Here is a 13,968-nt window from a genome sequence, read left to right as displayed (position 1 = left end):
TTGCAAGACAAAAAAAAAACACAATTTAATCAGATGATATCTGTTATCAAGTTAATCCTTGAAATATATTTTCTTTACTCCATTTAAAAAAACCCTATGCAGTATGAATGTGTTTAATTCTAGTCTGTGTTTACTATTACAGAAGATAGATATCCCCAGTGCGTCTCATTACACAATAAGATTCCTTGAGAGTCCTTTAGATTAGTCTCTGTGTGCTTTTCCTCGAGGGTTAGTAAGTAAACACTCCAATATCTCTCGTAGGTCTCTTAATGAAGCACCAATTAGCCTTGGCAGCCACGTTTAAAAGTCTGTGTACGAGATATCATGAAACCAAGAAAGTGACAATTTTTTAACCTAACAACAAAAACAATTTCTATACTGGTTGTTTGTTACTTACCAAGATAAAAAAGAACAATTTAGATTTAGAAGTATTAGATATTTTATCTTGTTTTAAGAATTATTTTGGACATTGTGGCTGCTTAACCTGCTGCCCCCGCGACCCGGCCCCAGATAACCGGAGGAAAATGGATGGATAAGAATTATTTTCTTATTTTAAGCGTTCAACATGCTTATTTCTATATTTAACAAACTTAATTCAAGAAATCTTGTCAAGTGAAATTATCCGTCCATGCAGCAAGATAATTTTTCCCGCTGCCCCCGCGACACGGCCCCGGATAACCGGAGGAAACTTGGTACTACCCCTATAAACTTTTCTTCTTATTTCTGAAATAATTAGTGTACTGAAACAACCCAGAACAGGTTCTGGTAGGTCAACTTTTCTATTTTAGTGATTAACTTTTGTTGTGTGATTCATTTTTTTGTCTTTTCCGTAATCTAAGATGACATCTTTAACCACTCTATCCCAAGTTTTACTGTTTTTTTTTTGGCTCCATTTATCCAGTCTGTTGCAAGACTCGTCTTTCTTCCAGGTTAAATCAGAATCTGTTGTGTAACTGTTTTGGCCTTTACAGGCTTTAAAGTTTGAGCTTTAATTATAGTTCTCTTATCACACAAATCGTTTTTTTTAAGTATACGGTGCAGTGAGGTAAGAGCTGACATTTTCCACACAGTCAATTGTCACTGTGGCAAAGAGCTGTAGACACCACTTTCAGACTTTCAGCTAAACAAAATGTGCTTTTCTGCCTTTCAGCAGAGCAGGTTTAAGTTAATAAAGATGTAATATACCTTTAAACCATTTTAGGCCTTGAAATAGGTGGAGATGAAGGGCAGGGGATATGGGAAGGATTTGGCCTTAAAAAATGGACGTGTAGCTCTGAATTTTAATCAAGCATTCAATGACATTTTACCAAAGCACACACACATCCATATGTAGTTTTATAAATGCAACTGCACACACACACACACACACACATTCTCCACCCTCATTCTAATAGTGAATTCCCTTGCAAGGTTATAATAGTTTTGTATTTTTCATTAGTTTTAGTTTTAATTTCGTTGCGGATTTTTGTTTTCAAATTCAGTTAGTTTTAATGAATTTTTAAGGTGAGTTTGCTAGTTTTAGTTTAGTTTTTATTAGTTTTAGTTTTTTGTAATGGGGTATTTGTTGGGTGGGAGATTAAAAGAGGTCACAGTAAATTTTGCCTTTATTTCCTTTGTCTTATCCATCTTCATTACGTATGAAAAAAGTTGACAAAGACGAAAACGAAGGACATTTTCTCTATAATTTCAGTTCGTGTGTTTTGTAACCACACAATACAGTTTCAGTTAATTATCATTATCATGTAACCTTTAACCCTTAAAACAAAGTCTGAAATCTAAAAAAAAGCCTTTAAAGAAGTGAGGACCGGCCGAAATGTCCTCACTTTGCAAAAATGTCCTCACTCTGTTGGTTAAAATCATGTTCCGGTCCTCACCATGTAGGACATACAAGAACACACACACACACACACACACACACACACACACACACACACACACAGACGGATAAGTATGGACCTCAGTGTTTTGAGCTTTATTTTAGGCAGCAGAATTCAACTGCTTCTTTTTAGGACTGCATCTTCTCAAGCATTAACATACACACACACACACACACACACACACACCGAGCTAATCTATTTCTGATGGATTGTAATACGGAGGTCGTGTCGTGTCTGTGCCTCCTCATCAGCTTGTTAAATCTCGCTCTGAACCACATTCAGCATTTAAACACTTTATGATAATTAGGCTTCCTGCTGAAAATAGGCAATCCTGACTGACCTGCATTATTACAATTTTGAACTCACTTATCTCAAAACAGAGAGCACGTCACACTCTTAATGTGTCATTCGAAAGGTCCTTTCAAAATAACACTTTTAAAGACGTTTCCTGTCAAGAAGTTGATGATAAGATTTTGGGGTGAACAGTGTCATTCAAGCATTAAAATGCCAAATAATGTTATAAAACTCAATTCATTTTCCTTGGCTGTCAAAAGAAGACAACTATGCACATAATTACAGTGACAGACCTGCAGCTACAGACCATAGACAGTGGAAATATTTATTTAAGTGCCGGGACTCTAAATAAATTAATCTAATTAATTAGAGGCTTTGTAATTAATTAATCGAAATTAATCGCATTTTAATCGCATGTAAATATTTGACCTGAGAACAGTGAGAAGTAATTTTTTTCACATGGATTTTTCGTATACCATTGAATAATGACTGAATACATAAGCTTAAGCAACAAAAAATATTGTTTATTTTTGTTCAAGTCCAATAGACCAGTGCAATTTTTGCCATCAAGTGTAGCAATATCATATTTAGAAAATTTCTAAAACCAACCAAAGCGTCTCATCAGCTTCTTCCTTCATGTTCACTGTGGTTTGTTGTTGTCTGAACTCATGAACTCATCCAATGAGCTCACTGTACTGCACTTTAAAAAATAAATAATAATAATTGTGCACAAAAATGAGAAATGTCATTGTCGTACAAAAATAACTGTTGTTGGTAAGGCTCATTTTTTCAATCAATGTATTTGTATTTTCCAAATAGACTTAAATGAGCCAAAATAAAGGTTCTGAATGCTTAAATATCACCTTTGCTGTTTTTAAATGTGCCCCTCTGATAAAACAATGGCCCCTCCTTGGCCCCAACAGTAAGATTGGTCTAGAACTGCCACTGCTAAAGAGAACCTGGTCTCACAGGAATCCGTGAAATAGCCACGGATTCGCTTAACTCAAAATCCGTGGAATAGCCACAGAATCACTCAAATTTCCGCGAAACTGACACGGATTTCGCTACAATGCAAGTTAATGACAGTCATATCCCGTGGCTATTCCATGGATATTTGTTCCTATTGGTTTGTTCCAAGTCACGTGACTTTCAAGGTCCCGGCGGTCAGAACAAAAAACATGGCGGACAGTTCTCTCATTTTTAGTGAAAAAAAAATCAATATTTTGACTTAGTTTCTGCATAAAAATGTATTTTGATCACATTTCTAGCGAGAAATATATGTTTTATTTTCTAAATATTCACTCAGTGAATGTACATAATCACTTTGTATGTTGGAATAGCCACGGGATATGACTGTCATTAACTTGCATTGTAGCGAAATCCGTGTCAGTTTCACAGAAATTTGAGTGATTCCGTGGCTATTCCACGGATTTTGAGTTAAGCAAATCCGTGGCTATTTCACGGATTCCTGTGAGACCAGGTTCCTTTTTTTAGGGGGGATCTTTAGGGAAAGATAGTAGGAAAATTAAGCTCAGCACATTATGATGGAAATGATGTTTCATAAGATGCTGTAGCAATTTTTGGGTTGATATAATTGTGGTCTCTGTTGGTCTCTAAGGGTTAAACTGACTTCCTCGATGTCTCTAACTTTTCTGAAGAAAAAGAAAAACTTAGTGAAGTTGTGTTGAAGATGCTCAGGTGGCTGTGTCTGCTCCACTAATTCTGACCATTAGATGTAGAAGGCAGCTTCTGGAGGCTGGCTGCTTTCTATATATGTCTCTCTTGTTGTTGCACACATATCAGGACACCAATATACTGTTGGAAATGGAGCGTTTTTGTCTGTTTGCAGACAGTAATACATAATCTTTTAAGCAGTCTTTCTCACAAAACATACAGAATAAACACTTTGAAAACAAAGTGAAATGCCCCGACCCTCAGAGTCTATATTCATTATAGAGAGAGAATCTTGTTATTATGGCCAAAGAATGATGTGTCCTTGCTCTGACGATCTAATGCACACTGACTGAGTGAGACACTATAAAAGAGAGTGATGCATTTTCTCAAGTCAGCTCTGCTAAACCTGGTTGGAGCGAGAGGCAGTATTGGTTTGGTTTGATTTGACATTCTTCCTTATTGATCAGTGGAGTTGGCAAAGAACAACAGGATTTGCAGGATTTGAAAACACCAAGTTCACACGCACCCACAACTGACATTTAATTCTAGTAGCAGAAAGAGAAAACTGCAAAGGAAAATAAACCATTGAGACACAAAACAAGACATTTTTAACTTTTATTTTAGGTTAATCTGCATGTAAAAATGTAGTATTGTGCAAAACTGTAAAATAAACAGCATACATAAACAGCTATGGGGACATAATTTTCAGTAACACTTTATATTATATTAGGGAACACATATTCAACATTAATTAGTTGCTTATTAGCATGCAAATAAGTAACATATTGGCTCTTAAATAGTCATTATTAAGTAGTTATTAATGCCTTATTCTGCATGGCCTTATTATACAACCAGTAAGACATTAACTAAGAGTTTTCCCTCAATAACCTCAGAATTATTACTTATTTATAATAAGTAAGGAATTTGTTGTATATGAGTTATGATCTTAACCCTCTGGAGTCCATCTATTTATTGAAAATACACGTTTTATTTACAGTAATAACTTTATTTATATATGATATGTAGACAAGCTGAGAAAGCCAGTTGAAAGAGCAATAATAGAAGCTTTCACAGTGTGCCATTTATGTTTATAGACCATTTTTAAATTGTGGATTTTCTTGCTGCTTTCTCTTGCTTGAAAACTATTACTATTTTTTATTTTAATGCAAATAGACTGTTTTGTAGTTTTATTATTTATTATTTTTCTGCTGTTTTTGTGTGTATAAATAGTACATTTCCATAGACACCTGTGTGTTTTGCTTGTATTTTGGGTTCCTGGCAGCTTTATACTTTGTCAGATTTTTCATTTTATTTTAATTAACAGACTGAAAGATGCTAAACAGAGACAGAATGCATAGGAAGTTGACAAATTAGAACCAAAATCTCCTGAACTTCAGAGGTTTAATATGCTTTACTTTGTATGGACTTTATAAGTCTCAATATAGCAGTGAACGAAGCCATGGAAACAGCTAATTTTCTTGTATGTTGAACATATAATTGATCGCTGGCTTCCATTCTATTCATTTCTGTGTAAATGCACCAACCATACTGACAAACATGTATTTTTAGATGTCGTTAATGACAATGATAAAGTTGTATTTGTATCTATTTGCAACAAAAGAAAAAAAACATATTAATCTTGTGTAATGCACAGCTTTCACTCATTCTTTGTCTTGGCTTGTTGCTTTTGTGTCTCACATGTTCTATGAACCACAGCAAGGTAAATAACATGTATAAAAACATAATAAAAGCTGCAGGCTGTATGCCTTAGCTATGATGGAATTCTGGTATTTCAAGGCCCAGAGAGGCTTACTGATGAATCAATCTATAAAGTGTCTTCGCAAGTTGTCACAGTTGCTTGTTTACTTGAGAATAACTTGCGAGAAGCTGCGGCATCTCTTATTGCAATCATGTTCCGCGTTTATTGTAAACACAGGTAGGGCTTTGTTGCAGCTGGCTGCTAGTAAACGATTCATTTTATCTACAGAATCAGTGTAAAATTGATCGCTTCGAAATGATGCATCTGGGTATTTGATGAATGGAAACAAATTGTAGACACACCTGCACAGTGAAGTCAGAGCTGTCTGCTAAGAACCAGCAGCTGTAAATGACAGAATGCACACTGGCATTATAAACCCTACACTGCAAAAAAGGTGCGTCTAAAAACAAGATAAAAACACTAAATCTGAGGGAAATTATCTTGCTGCATGGACAGATAATTTACCTTGACAAGATTTCTTGAATTAGGTTTGTTAAATCTAGAAATAAGCATGTTGAATGCTTAAAATAAGAAAATAATTCTTATCCATGCATCCATTTTCCTCTGCTTACCCAGGGCCGGGTCGCGGGGGCGGCAGGCTAAGTAAGGGCATTCCAGGCGTCCCTCTCCCTAGTTACAATGTCCAAAACAATTCTTAAAACAAAAGGTTTTTTTTTATCTTGGTAAGAAACAAATAATTGTCAGTGCACTCTGCTCGGGCCAGTTCATCGCTGCTTGCAGGTTTAATTTATCTATTAACTCAAAGATAAATTAAAGCTGCAAGCAGCGATGAACTGGCCCGAGCAGAGTGCACTGCAAATTATTTGTTTCTTACCAAGATAAAAAAATACTTTAGATTTAGAAGTGTAAGATAATTTATCTTGTTTTAAGAATTATTTTGGACATTGTGGCTGGGGAGAGGGAATGCACTGCTTAACCTGCTGCCCCCGCGACCCGGCCCCAGATAAGCGGAGGAAAAGGATGGATGGATAAGACTTAATTTCTTATTTTTTAGCGTTTAACATGCTTATTACTAGATTTAATCATCTTAATTCAATAAATCTTGTCAAGTGAAATTATCTGTCCATGCAGCAAGATCATTTCCCTCAGATTTAGTGTTTTTATCTTGTTTTTAGACACCTTTTTGCAGTGTATTTGCAAGGGGAAAGTTTTACCAGGGGAAACCATGTTTTTTTTTCAGAAATGATCCTCCAGCGTCTGTGCCTGTGGCGTATTTGACTTGAATTTGCTGAAATTATCCCCGGATATGAAGTCAAGACTCTGCATGCATAATAACTGTTGAACCTGTTCAAAGACAGAATGATGTTTCTTGTCATATGCTGCCATGCATGTCATCATCTAATCTTCTTTTTTGGTAGATCTGTGCTTGTTCTTTCAGCTAATGCTGTATAGCGCAATGCCAATTTGGAACAAAAAACAAAGTTTTCACCTGCAAATGTGGTAGTTTTCCTGTAGGGACCTCAGCACATTGCCACTATATGAGCATTGTGTCCCCATGAACACACACACAAACAGACACACACTGATTGTCTCTCTGTCAGCACCTCTGGCCTTCACTCTGACAACTTCATTCCACCTAAAAATATGTCGGCTGCATTATGCCAGTCACTGTCAACTGTGTGCTTATTAGTATGCCACATAAGAGTATGAGTGGGTGAGTGTTTGTGTGTTTGTGGGTAGACTTGTGTGGACATGTGTGTCTTTGTATAACGCTTTGAATAAGACAAGAACATATTTTAATTTCATCATATTCATTGTTATAATTCATAGTTCCCCAATTTGTGTGATCAAACCAACAATGTTATATAAAAATAAGTGTCAGTTATAAGAATAAATGAGGAAATGGATGTGATTTTGCATTAATGGTGTTACAAGCCCTTCAGTGTCCTTGTTAACTAGTGACAGAAGTTACTGTGATGCAACATTACAAAAATATTAATGGTCATCCCCAATTTGTGTGATCAGAGCAACAATAAATGTCAGTTATAAGAATAAATGATGAAATGGACTAGATTTTGCATTAATGGTGTTACAAGCCATTCGGTGTCCCTGTTAACTGGTGACAGAAGACACTGCGATGCAACATTACAAAAATATTAATGGTCATCCCCAATTTGTGTGATCAGACCAACAATAAATGTCAGTTATAAGAATAAATGATGAAATGGACGAGATTTTGTATTAATGGTGTTACAAGCCATTTGGTGTCCCTGTTAACTAGTGACAGAAGACACTGCGATGCAACATTACAAAAATATTAATGATCAATGTCAGTTATATGAATAAATGATGAAATGTATGTGATTTTGCATAAATGGTGTTACAAGCCATTTGGTGTCCCTGTTAACTGGTGACAGAAGACACTGCAATGCAACATTACAAAAATATGAATGGTAATTTTCTGGATATTTGTGAATTCTGGTACATTTTAACAGCCTTAAAATGTAAGGCCATTGTCTACTGACGGTCTCCAGATAACAATGCTGCCTTTTCCAGGCAACAGTGGCACACAGAGCTCTTTTAACTGCAACCCTTACAGGGCGCCGCAGGAAAGAGTTCATAAACAAGGAAGTAAATTAGTATTTTAGCGCCATGAGGTCTAACCTCTCAAACTCAATGAGGATTTTGAATGTGTTTTTGGTTAAATCACTGAAATGAGGTCTGTGGTTAACACAAGCTGTAGAGATATTAGCATTTTCTTGTACAACATAAAATAAATTACACTGTAAAAAAATGTCTGTAGATTTTACGGTGAAAAACTGCTAAACCATGACAGTAAAAGACCATAAAATGATAAATGGGTTAATTCAGTTTTAGTTACAATGAAACACCATAAATGTAGCTATCAGCCAAAACAGTATTTTTTACATTTTATTTTTTGAAAAATACATTACTCCACTGTAAAATACTCAGTCGGCAATATACTGTAATATATATATATATATATATATATATATATATATATATATATATATATATATATATATATACATGTATATATATATATATACATGTATATATATATATATACATACATATATATATATACATACATACATATATACATGTGCGCACACACACACACACACACACACACAGGAACTACTATAAGGACTACCTCATTCCTTATATAAAACTAAAAACATGGCAACCTGCAGGTTCATTCATACGTATTTAATGCTTTTAATGTGGCCCACACACACACACACACACACACCTTTAAATAGTTGTGCGGACCACCACTTCCCCTAACCCAACACACACATTTCAGGGTTTACCATCTCTGTTAGGACCTTCCCTCACAATGTTGATGTTCTGCCAATGGTTGGTCCTCACAACTATATAAAGACAAGCACACACACACACACACACACACACACACACAATAACTACTATAAGGCCTACCTCATTACTTACATATAACTACAAACATGGCAACCTGCAGATTCATTCATAAGTATTTAATGATTTTAATGTTGCGCACATGCACACACACATCTATCTACAATTTCCCTTTTTGTCTCTCTCTCTTTCTCACACTCAGTAACACACACACACACACACACACACACACACACACACACACACACACACACACACATAATGATTGTGCTATCAAACACACTACAAAAGGCTAATTAAGAATATGCATAGCCTGGACTTAACAAACTCATTTGTCTCTGGCCATCCACACAGTGCTAACAAGGCCCTCTGCTCATTTAAAGCTGCAGGCCAGACAGCCCCCTGTCAGTTAGCTAACAAGGTAAATGAAGGAGGCAGTGTGTGTTGACTTTGCTGGGGAGGCTGGAGGTGGGAGATTAGCCTTCTTGACTCTGCACCAAGACAGCAGGGCAAGGTTTGGCTGACCCCGAGAGGAGCGCTGCCCAAAATTAGCACCCAAAAGACAGCAATCATGCTGATGGAATGACTCATGCGTGCATGCATGCGTATGTGTGTGAGCAGCTGACTTCCAAGTGTGCTCGTGTTGGAGGTTAATTAGCCTCCTTGACTTATTGCTGTGATGGCAAGGATCAGCCAAGAAGGAACAAGGTCAAACAGTATAATGGTAATTATATAATAAATGAAAAAACGAGTGATCAGACTGGAAAGAAACATGAGCACATTTCTTTTCTTTTTTTTTTTCTTTTTTTCAAGTAATTATGGAAACATAAAAAAAGGTGGCTTATGACAAAATAACCTGTAAACAATGGGATAATATGTGTGATAATGCTTTTTCCACTTCTTGTTCTATGTATTGGCCTGTTTTATGCAATATGGAAAAATGGATGGCGTTCTTGACAAACCTTCTACTTTTATTTTATTGTCTTGCTTATGCTCTGTTTGATGTGGTGTATAACTGCCAGATGCTTTCCAAGGGACACATACTGTTTGGACTAGGAGAGCAAAATTTTATATGTTGATCGTCCTCAAGTGATCCGGTTGCCTGGCTATGTTATTTTATTTTATTTTATTTTTCATTAGAATGTACTGTGATGTTGTCATGTTTGACTATTCCTGACATAAAAACTAATTTAAAAAATGTGGCTTCTCATCTTGAGGTCATACTACCTTGATAAATAATAGCACGTTGCTATTGAAGACACTTTAAGGGATGTGAACATCAAATTGTTTTATTTTTTTCTGCATTGAATATGTCCTAACCAGCTCAGTACATCAGGTGGCGCTTGTTTGGAAACTGATCACTCTGGCTCTTTCACTTTTGTGCATTCACTGGCTCCATTCGTATGTATTAATTTAATTTAAAGTTTTACATTTAACCCATTTAAGGCGGGAAAGCATTACTGCATTTCTACCATTAAAACCTGTTGGGGTGCTGTTGTGTTATTCTACCATTAAAGCCGGGAAAACGGATACGTCGTTTTGTAGTATTTGTAGTTTTTTCCACCTATTTTCGGTCTCTTGGCCAATGAAATGAATCAGAATATATGTGGGAGTGTAGCAATGCAACATGGGACTTTTCCAGAAATTTGAAATCATCACCAAAAAAAGACACAAAATGACCAAAAAAAAAAGACAAAAACACACAAAATGACCAGAAAAAGACACAAATTGACCAGAAAAAGACACAAAATGACAAAAAAAAGACACAAAAAGACACTAAATGACTAAAAAAAGACACAAAATAACCCAAAAAGACACAAAATGACTAAAAAAAGACACAAAATGACCAATAATATATAGCGGAGGGAGCTCAGATATAACAGCTATAAGCTCTCAAATACTTTTTGAATTTCATTTCTATCTGCTACAGAGGCTGAAAAATCTATTATTTAGTAGGAAGAGTTGACACTTCTGTTGAATTTACAGAAAAACTTCAGGTTTTAGGGGCTTATTTTAAAATCCCCCAGAGGTTTTACAGGCATTTTTTCCAGGCGTTTTAGGCCTAAATGGGTTAAAGCAACTAAAAGCAACTTCTTTTAGAATGTTTTTCCTCTTATTTTAATATTATAACTGAAGACTGCTGCATGTCTGCCTCTGATTACATGCTGTTTTGTCTGTCACACTGTCAGACCCTGCTACAGTCAAATGAAAGGTTTTCACATCAGAGTCTGGTGCTAATGGAAACTCTCCACACTCCCTTTTAGTCCAAAGGTGCCAAACACAACATATAATTAAAGTTGCTTATAGCTTCTTTAAATCTGTGAATTTAAACAAGACTTTCTCTTGGTTTCTTTCCCCTAACATAACTATATATACCAGTCAAACATAATCTATAATTTTTATTTTTTGTGACCTTCCTGATTTGTATTTGTTGATTATTAAATATGAATATGGATGTTCTGTGAACTGACATTGTGAAAAATGTTAGGGGACTGAGGCTGAAATGGACTAGATGTAATTCTTAACCCTTTGGGGTTTGGGGCTATTTTTCATTCTGCCTGTATAAACCAATTAAAAACCTTTACCATGACATGTTGGTATGATTGTTTTCAGCACAACCTCACCTATATGACCTGGTAATTATTTTTTTCATTTTGACTTATTGGATCAAAATTTTGAAAAAAACACACAAAGAAATTACAAAGAACACAGATAAAAACCGAACAAACGTAGATCGTAACTCGTGGATCGTAACGTCACTTAGTCAACATTAGTGTCTCCCGCTGCAACAGAATAATATGTTGATCAGCAAATCAACCTCAGACACAAGGCATGTAATGGGCGAAGGTTTGATCCGTAAAATACACAGAGGATCAGGGAGATTTCAAAATAAAACACAGCGAATCGTCTTTTTCTGGTGAGATCTCCGCCACAAAGTGATTATATACATTCACTGAGTGAATATTTAGAAAATAAAACATATATTTCTCGCTAGAAATGTGATCAAAATCCATTTTTATGCAGAATATAAGTCAAAATATTGATTTTTTTACAAAAAAATGTGAGAACTGTTCGCCATGTTTTTTGTTCTGACTTCCGGAACAAAGTCACGTGACTTGGACACAAACCAATAGGAACTCTGCATTGTAGCGAAATCAGTGTGTATTTCACGAAAATTTGAGTGATACCGTGGCTATTTCATGGATTCCTGTGAGACCAGGTTGAAAAACACAGAAATTACAAAAAAAACACACAAAAAACAAAAGATTGCATTAAAAATGCTGAAGGCACACAGCAAAATTAGAAACATCTTTGCAAAAAAAGTAAAATCATGTTAATACACTTGGTCAAGGTGTATTTAACCTTTGCTGAAAAAGAGTTGATGCATTAAATTGGACATGGAATCTTCTGGAAAAGCCAAAACTTTAGAGTTCAGCTGACAGCAGGGAAACATGCTGCTTCGTTTTTAAGTCGTGACGTCATGAAGAAGTCGTGCTCTGGTGCTTTCGTTGACTCCAGAGGGTTAATGTTGTTAAAATAATTTGTTATTCTGTCTCTGTTGTCTGTCTCTGTGCATGACGCAGGTCACTATCAAATGCATGCGTTGTTCACTGTGTGTGTGCCCACTCTCTATGCATGTATATATTAATCATGTAAGATGCTTTTGATACAATGTTTGTGTGTTAATATTGGTTTAGAAACTGCGATTACTTTAAATACATATATTCCATTTGCTTAAACTGATTAAGATTCTATCTATTTCATGTAGACATTGCATCTGTGTCTCCAAATTATATCTCTGTAAGACATAACAAGGCAGGAGGTTTTGTTGAATGTTTCGGAGAACAGGCCAGGTGAAGGACACAGTGTGCCGGGCAGAGAAGATTGCTGCCCAGTGACATGACGTGTCCCTGTATTGATTAAAACTTACGAATCAGCGGATCCAGAAGGTGGCACTTCCTGGAAGAAACCTACCTTCATGTCTGAGTAAACAATTGTGAGGATAAATAATGGGTTCGAGGGAAAAGAGAGGGGTTCAGACTTCACAACCTGAAACCTGTCTGTTTGTATCAGGGACATGTAGAGTGAACCCAGAGATCTCTGTAACTGTACATTTCTTGACGTATTGTAATAAAATTATGTTAAACTGAGAACTTGGACGTCTCCTGCTCATCATTCCCCATCAAACGATCTGCGCAGAGAAACAGGTGAGGATTTTCGATTGGTGTCAGATAATTCATTTTAAAAGGTTTCTTCAAGCAATTTCTCTAACAATGTCTTGTTGATGTTTCCTTTTTATGCCCCTCTTTCTTCCTGGTACTATTGGGATTGTAACCCAAAGTAACATAAGGTTCATTACTGATGACATATGAGCTGTACTGGTGACCTTCTGTTGGTTTCTTGTGGGCATTTGTGTCCCTACAAACCCACAGAAATAAGGTTTCCAAGCTGTTTGGATCCCTCTTGGAGCTGGATCCATAATCCTCGCTGAGTGCTGAACTCCACATTCAGTCATGTGGAGCAAAGCCAGATTCTTCTTCTACTGTATCTGTGATCTCATTCTTACTCATCTTACTCACATTGCAAGTATATTCTTGTTCTAGTATATTCTAGGGTTGTCAAAAGTATTGATACTCAAAAAAGTATCGATACTAAAACGGTGTATCCAGATATGATACTCATTTTCAAAAGTATCGATGAAAAGTGTTATTTTCTCTCTTGAAGTCCAAGAATGAAGCAGAGAAGAGAGGTTATTTGCCACTGATTAAAGTGGCAAATCTAAGAAAAAAAGTTGCAGATTTAAGAGATTTAAAGTAGCAAATATGTGCGAAAAAAGTCGCAGATTTACGAGAAAAAAGTGGAAAAAAGCAACTTTTTTTCTTGCAGATTCACCACTTTAAATCTTCATAAATCTGCACATTTTTCTCTCATAGATTTGCCACTTTAATCTCGTAAACTTTTTTCTCAAAATATTACCCCCCTCCCCCGGGTCCGTATGTT

This window comes from Centropristis striata, chromosome 19, assembly GCF_030273125.1.
Source record: "Centropristis striata isolate RG_2023a ecotype Rhode Island chromosome 19, C.striata_1.0, whole genome shotgun sequence".
Lineage (NCBI taxonomy): Eukaryota > Metazoa > Chordata > Actinopteri > Perciformes > Serranidae > Centropristis > Centropristis striata.
This window is presented reverse-complemented; position numbering follows the sequence as displayed.